This window comes from Micropterus dolomieu, linkage group LG10 (assembly GCF_021292245.1).
Source record: "Micropterus dolomieu isolate WLL.071019.BEF.003 ecotype Adirondacks linkage group LG10, ASM2129224v1, whole genome shotgun sequence".
NCBI classification, from domain to species: domain Eukaryota; kingdom Metazoa; phylum Chordata; class Actinopteri; order Centrarchiformes; family Centrarchidae; genus Micropterus; species Micropterus dolomieu.
Genome location: NC_060159.1, coordinates 2,835,069 through 2,843,457, shown reverse-complemented (window position 1 = coordinate 2,843,457; position 8,389 = coordinate 2,835,069). Strand labels below are relative to the sequence as shown.

The window sequence follows — 8,389 nt, the reverse complement described above, 5'->3', positions numbered from 1 at the left end:
GTCACCGGAGTGTGATTTCCCCACGAGGGTCCTGATGATGCAGGATGACAGTCGCCAAAGCTGTCCAATCAAGAAGTTACCTCTACGTCTGTGTGACGTCATGGTTACTTCTCTGGTTTGTTTGTAAAACTGCAGTGTGAACATGAACCGGACCAGAACTAAAATGCAACAACGTATCTTTTTTTTCACTTGGTCCGGACCAAATGAACCGAACTACAGGTGTGAGAGCACCCTTAGAACGTGGGTGTGCAGGTAAACAGTTTTATACAGTCTATGGTGCAGAGAAAGCCCAAATGTCTTCAGGACTTAAAACACCATCCAAAAAGTATCAGTGCTTGAGCAAAGACAATAACACATAAAAGCAAATGTCTTAATGAGCAGGTACTCATGAACATTAATGGCTTTATTCTTTTTGGCCGTATATAGAGTATAAATAATGCCTATGCATAAAAACAATGCATATGAGGTAGATGGGTTGGACCAGAGCTCGACTGGGACAAAAATTTGCCCTGGTATTTTTGGCCTAGAACATCCCTCCACCCTCGGTCTAACCCCCCCCCCCCCCCCCCCCCCCCCCCCCCCATCAGTAAACTATCCTTGTAGTCCTCTTAAATATGTGTACTGTGCTATTCCCCCAAACCACTACAAAGATGAATAGTAAGTGCTGTGGACAAGTGAACCGGTGCAAGTGGATCAGTTTACTTACTCGCTCTTGACTGACTCCCTGATGGGAGGTGGCTGTGGAATACACAATATCCATCCTCAAGTAGTCCACAGCCTTTCTCTCAGCTCCACTACTACCTCAACAACCTGGCTTGACTAGACAATGTCACAGGGAGACATTATTACACTTAATTCGGTAGGGTATTAAAATGATTATAAATTCAGATCCAGAATTGATGGAATTCCCTGACAAAGATGCAAAGTAAGGTGCAAAAAGCTGTACAATTTAAACAACACCATACAGGTAATGAGCATATAGTTGTTTATTCATTTAATGCATAATAATTATTCAGTTCATACAGATTTCAAGTATCCAAATGTTATTGATGATTAATGCATAAAGTTTTAAATGATTAATAGATCCCCTTTTTGTTTTATTTTAACTAGTGCAGTGCCCCTTCACATGACAGATGTGACGCCTCCCTGAGCTTTTTGTTCAAAATGTGCGTCTCCAGTGGCGTAAGGTAGTAACAATGGCCCCAGTGCAGGCTGTTATGATGGGCCCTTGGGCTACACCGTTACGAAGCCCACAAGCACACACACCGCGTTCGAGTCTGGAAGGGAACCCTATATTGGCAAATTTATGTGCCTTCTTCATTTTGCTATGGTTAAACAACTGATAAGATTAGATGAAGTAAATCACTCATTTAAAGCTCCTTAAATTGATTTCTTTCCATATTAACATATCTAATATCGTCTCTCTCCAACACACATGCTGCTGCTGTGGCTCTGTTGCGTGCAGTCTAAAGTACCATCATGAGATGGATTTTAGAGTCGGACTGTGTCACCTAGACTTTTGTATTTGCAAGGTACAGAAGTCAAATAGAAAGTTAAAAGGAGCATGGCCAGTGCTGTTATTTTCAAAATCCTGAAATGTCACCACAAACAGCTGAGTGCAGGAGGAGTCCATTGAAATTTTAGTACAATATCCTCCCGAATCACGACAATCACATTCCTCTTCGACAGAGAGGCAAGACATTATGGTGAATAAGAAAGAAAAGTGGCCTACTCATAAACAACACCATGTTCTGAAAACAGGCACAGGCACATCCACACAATTAAACAGGTAGGCCTCTGCGGCAAGCTGACTCCGAAATGATAACAGCCTTTAAAACAGCAGCACAGCAGCCACACCAAATCCACTTGTAAAGTTACTCACCTATTTGAAAAGCATCAGACGAGCCTGCATTGAGCAAAATCTTTGACAATGTCCTCAGTAATCCAAAACGGTCTTATTTGGGAGCTTTGCCTCTGCTCCTGTTCTTTTCTCTCCTGACACTTCTTAAAACTACTTTTATGTTTGAATGGCACGACTGCTAGCTTGCACGTGTGCTTTGCTAGTTTACTTGTCCGATTTTGCGTTTCACTCGATTTCTGGAGTCTTGTCGTCTTGTCACATGATCAAATAGAAACTTAAGATCGGGCATTCATTTACAAATTACCCAGCAATCATCACTGCATTTGTCGGCTATGTGACTAAATTCATTCTGTTGAATCTGTGGAATAATGATTGCATTGTTGTGGAGTCTCACTCTTACTGACAACTACATTCCGTGAAAGGCTTTTATATATACACACATAGGTTGTCCATCGTTGTCAACAGGTAGTTGCATTATTCTTTATGCGCTATCAATAAGTTATTTATTTAGATGAATTGTTATTATTTCCCTCTCATGGCTGTGCTGTTTATCTACTTTGCTTGACTGTTACTCCTTTTCATTCTCCCTCAGTTGTTTTCTTATGTCTGCTGTTGTTCAGATGTCGTCTCCTATTGCCCCCCCCCCCCCTTCCCCCCCCCCCCCCCCCCCCGCCTCCTTTCTTTCCTCCAAGACCCGTTCTCTTGCAGGTGTCTTTGCTTTCTGCAGTTAGAGTTTTCCTCTATTGTTTCCTGTTGTCACCTCCCATCCCTGTTCTCTTGCAAGTGCCGGTCGGTTTGTGTAATATTTGTGCCCCCCCCCCTCATTTCTGCCCCCGTCTGGCCCGGTGACAAATAAATACTTGATTCCATAAAGAAGACAAAGGAGTATATTTAAACTCTGAGCAAAATCTGTCTGGCACAACATGGTATCCAAATAAAAATATATATAGCTGTGAAGTAAATGTAGGGTACAATATTTCACTCTGGAATGTAGTGGATTACAAGTATAAAGTAAGTAAATTGGAAATACTCAAGTAAAGTACAGGTACTTCAAAACTGTACTTATACAGTAAGTATAGGACACTGATGTTGACTATCATTTTGAAATGGAAAACAAACAGTGGGCTCCCATGTCAAAGTCTGATGTTTTGTTGACCCCTCCACCCTCCCCAACCTCCTCTCTGTGCACACTAACATCATCACCTGACTTGGTCCTTTGCTCCTCTCACAATTACTATGGCTACTACAGAGCGATGTGGCGTCAACATCTGTCGTATTTGGGCACTTCTAAAACGACTGGTGCGGTCGAGGACTGGCTCTTGGGAGGATAGTCTCTAATTGTACCTTTCTGATACGTTGTATTATTTCTGAAGACACACACAACTGACACAATGGGAATGCACAATGCCAGCCATTATGGGGACATAAACATATAGTGAATCGTGTGTGTTCTGTTTCCAGCAGCAACAGTTTGGACTTGTTAAAAACAAGCATCACTAGCTAATCAGAATGGACAGTAATATGATTGTGGCTAGACTCACTCAACCTTAATTAACAGGAAATCCAAAGAAAAACATGTCACAGCAGAGAACTTTGACTGCCAACTGGTCTTGGAAAGTGTAATGCAGAAACATCACAGCATGTGCTTCAGGAGAAGAAGAATATAAGGGACTACAACTTTGTTTTTTTCTGGCACAGTCAGTGTATTATCACTAATATTCAAATCTGACGTATGGATGAAATATTGTGCAGCTCCTTAAAATATCAGCGTTAAACAAAGAGGTGACTGTGATGGCAGGAAATAAAGCTCTGTGGTCAGTGGCTCACCACAGAGACCGCCTCTCTGTCTGTTCTGCTGCTGTGTAAACTCCAGCAGTTGCAGGAAGAGATGGATCCACACGGCCACAGTCTCTGAGGAAGCCCTCATTGCCATGGAGCTCAGCCTCTGTGAGACACCTGATCTGAATCCAATCGAGGCAGCCGTCTGTGTGTGCTCTTTGCAAACATCAGCCACCCAGGAGACTGGCTGCCGCTGGGCTCTCTGTCCATATAAATGCAATGCAGATCCATCTCATCCTTCTGCTACCAGCCTCCTCCCACACCTGAATGTCACACTGCCATGTTACTATAGCAGTTATCATAGTGTTGATGCATGTGGTCTGTGCAGTCCGAAATTCTTGCCTTCTGATTGAGAGAAGGATTTTATTCTGCTCCTTTTATTAGGGCATGTTTTGTCCCTTACCTCAAGAATCAGTGAGCTTATTATGTGATTATATTTAAGAATCAATCCCCTTAGCTGTCTTGTGAAGCTAGTCTTAAATTTGTAGTTTTCGGAGTACGCTTTATTCACTTAGATAAGAATACTGATACCACTGTGTACTGTAAAAGTGAAGCTACAGCCAGCAGCCAGTTAGCTTAGCATAGCAGAAAGACTGGAAGCAGCTAGCCTGGCTCTTTCTAAAGGTAACAGAATTCGACTTACCAAGACCTGTAAAGCTGAGTAATTAACATGTTAAATTGCATTTTTTTAAAGCTGGCAACAATTGAACACACAATGCAAAACCTTATGCGTCTCTCTCTGCTGATCGTATCACTCTGCTAGGCCTCCCCCACCAAACCCACAACTTCGTACGGCAGAAGAAAGAGCTGGTTGCCCTGTGAACCTCATGCCTTGTAGAGCTCGCTCTCCACAGTGAGAGCCTCGCCTGGACCTCGGTCCATCTCATGTCAGCCCCAGGTCACAGGGCATCAGGCTTACGAGGCAGCTCCGCTGCACCATACACACCACTGTCCCCCCTCAAGTTATTCCCCACTGTTTGCCATAATGCCTCTTGGCCACTTGCCGATACGAGCATTACAATCAAGACAGACAGCAAAAAGTTATACAAGGTGAAACAATTGCTAAATTTGCTATGCTATGCCCAAGAAAAATTATGAAGACAAGGGTCGGGGTAGTGTAGCGGTCGTGTAGTGGTTGGGGACAATGTTCTTAAACCAAAAAAGGCATCAATTGAACTGAAGAACTGCTTTCTTTTAAATCAATCTGTGATTGGCTCAGGGGGTAGAGCAGCCATCCACTAACTGGAAGATCAGTGGTTCGATCCCCGGTCCATGTGTTAAAGTGTCCTTGAGCAAGATACTGAACCACAAATTGCTCCCAGTGGCATATCCAGCAGTGTATGAATGAGTTAATTTCTGTTTATGATGATCAGGTAGCACCTTAGCCTCTGCTCATCAGTGTGTGAATGAGATGTTGTGTAAAGCGCTTTGAGTGGTCGGAAGATTAGAAAGGCGCTATACAAATACAGACCATTTACCATAATCTAGTGGGCAATTGTGCTTTCCATAATAATCCAACAGCAGAATTCAAATGTATGTAAATATTACTATTAATTAACTAAAACTAAAAAATGTGTTTAATTGACCTGATTCTTTCTAACAGATAATGTTGTATTTGAAGAACAGAGACAGCAAACTGGCAGGTACACTCAAGATGATACGCAGACAATGGGGAGACACACTCAAATAAACAAGAGGGAGATGGAACATGTTAGGACAGGGCAAACAATCAACCGGGGGGTGGGCAGTTAGCTTAATGCTAGTGCGTGTGCCCCATGTACAAAGGCTGACTCCTTGCAGCAGCAGCTCGGGTTTGAGTCCACCCCATGGCTCTTTACTGCATGGCATCCCCTCTCTCTTTTTGTCTCTCCCACATTTCCTGTCTATCTCAACTCTCCTATCATAAATATAGGCGAAAAAGCCCCCCGCCCCCCGACAAGAAGCAAAACTACACAGGTCAGGGAGAATACATTCAAAATAAAACGGGACATCCCAAAAACCACAACCTTGACAATTTAATGCCTTATCTTTGATTTGATGATCAATAGTAGCATCTTTTTGGAGAAAATTAACTGTAAATAAAAATACATAATTCTTTTTTTAACACAAAGAACATTCAGAGGAGATGGACGGTCATTTTTCCCTGCTGCTGGTTATTGGTATATTACTCCAGATCTGTTTATGGCATGTTAAACATTAGGGCAGAGCAATAGCCAGGCTTTTTAATCTTGCTGTGTGATTTGATGTGTCGCTTTAAATATGCTGTTATTGCCTCTATTAAGGAGATGAATGAAAAAGGCAAATAGGCCTGAGGGAAACTTATTGGCCAGATGAGATGCACCAAATGAAAACCAAGCCCAATATCTCTCTTTCATCTGTGAGGGTTTCGGTCTTTTAGAGATTAATATGTCAATCATCATTATAATTAACTTTTTTAAGGGAATTGAGGTTTCTGGCTGTGGACTAATACATCTTTTCCTGGACAGTATGTTGATTTCTTTTTCTAGATGTTGATAAAACAAACATGAGCCTAAGAGTGTGTCTGACTTCATGTGAACAGCAGGGAATTCAAAGCAGCGATAGCAAAGTTTGGAAAAGATAATATACATCATTTGTTGTTGTAGCTGCAGGTAAAAAATGAAGTTCAGCTAAAAGGTGATGAGGCTCATCGAAACACACACACGCACTCTGAAGCATCTTGCCCCAGATCATAAACACTTTGCACTAAACCATTTTTCAAACCAAACATCACATAGATTTATTTTATACTGCAAATATTAAGAAACCTGTTCATTATATTATATACTGTGTCTGTTTCTGTGCACACCACAGTAGAATTATCTCAGGGTGATAAATGTATTACTTCCTAGCTGCTCATACTGGATGAATAGGAGAATGTGCAGTCCTCCACGGAGACGGTGACCCATGGGTATATGCACGTAAACTGAAGAAATGAGAAACTGATGGCAGAGGGATGAAAATAAATCGAAATATTACCTCTTACATATCCAAGGTGGGTTAAAATCAAGGGCAACTGGATTTGGATGAAGGTGAAGACATTTCACCTCTCAACCAAGAGGCTTCTCCAGTTCTGACTGACTGGCAGGGAGTCCCAGCCATCTAATCTTTGCTCTGTCATTATCAAGGTGATGGATACCGCTTGGTTCATAAGTGCTCCTAGCTGTTGTGGCAACAGTTGCTATGATAGTTGGAGTCATGTGAGGTCGTTGGCATTGTCACATGGAGCGTTTTTTCACTCTCCTGGGAAGAGATGAAAGGACAGCATTGTAAGTGGGGGATAAGTGGTGTCTCCACCCTTCTCCCCCGTTGATAAATGGTTTCTCTACTCTTGTGTAGATGGCCTATTTGACTCCTCTTTCAAACCATCTCTCCTCCCTGTCCAAAATATGTACATTGTTGTCACAGAGAGAGAGCCCCTGGTCCTTCAAGTGTAAGTAAACTGCTGAGTCTTGACCTGAGGTATTGGCCCTTCTATGCTGAGCCATGCATTTGTGTAGTGATTGTTTATTTTCCCAAGTTTACAGGTCTTTGCATTCATCACTGCATTGGACAGCATGTGGACTAGATGTGTCTGGGTGTGTATTCTTTCGGATGGACCAGTATCTGTCTTAGCAGGTTTAAAAAAAAACAGCGATGTGGTGTTTGTTGAAATTCCTATTGGGTTCAGGATGTATTGCAGATGCGAATTAGCTTGAAACTTTAATCTGGTACAGTGCATCAAATGATAACGTTTATGTTTTATTGTACGCTGAAATGAAATAAATGTTGAAATAATTCTTCTTTTCCTTATCACTCATAGTGTTGGTGTTCTTCCTGGATCGTGTGGCTGTTTTCACAAAGGTCCAGTTTGGAAGGTCCATCAACTTGGTTACCTACACTGCCAAACATACGGTATATTTTCTGTCCAAACCCCCTTGGTAGGCAACACGCCTCACCAAATCCCAAACTCCATAGACTTTGTGAACGAAGACCCACATGAAACCATGGTATCCAATAATGTCAACTTCTTGTTCACATGTATCCCCACCATGGAGGATACATGACTGCTACAAGACAACACCATGAACAACATCCAATAATATTAATGTCTTACTTTATTGTCACATACACATACATGTTGCGAAATTCATCCTCTGCATTTAACCCATCCCTCAAGGGAGCCGCAGTGCCCGGGGACCAACTCCAGAACTGGTCAATAACACTGACAGGAGAACTTAACATGTTTTGATGGTGGGGGAAACCCACGCAGACACAAGGAAAACATGCAAACTCCACACAGAAAGGCCGGGGCAACCGGAGTTTGAACCCGTGACCTTTTTGCTGTGAGGCCACAGTGCTATCCACAGGCCCACCATCCAACACCATCGCCACCATCTACATCATCTACATGGAAGAAGTAAAAGCACAGCCCTGAACTCCTTCAGAGGACAGGACTAAGTCACTGGTACATATATGTGGACAACATATGGGTCCTAATTAAAACCCAGGAAGCGCACATCTTCACAGAACACATCAACTCTGTGGGCAGTATCATCAAGTTCACATGAGAGGATGTCAGCAACAACGGTTTGGCCTTCTGGGACTGTGCCATACACATTAAAGAGGACAGGAGCCTCCATGTTGGAGTATACAGGAAACCCACACACCGACACTAATACTCTTTGACGT

At 42.5% G+C, this 8,389-nt stretch overlaps 1 long non-coding RNA gene across 1 annotated transcript; it reads left to right on the top strand.

Annotated features, from left to right (window-relative positions):
* Positions 1–7,038: 7,038 nt before the first annotated feature.
* Positions 7,039–7,927, top strand: LOC123978266. The gene is made up of 3 exons (XR_006826903.1): positions 7,039–7,151; positions 7,239–7,296; positions 7,521–7,927. It is a non-coding gene; the product is annotated as an uncharacterized LOC123978266 (long non-coding RNA).
* The last annotated feature ends 462 nt before the right edge of the window (positions 7,928–8,389 follow it).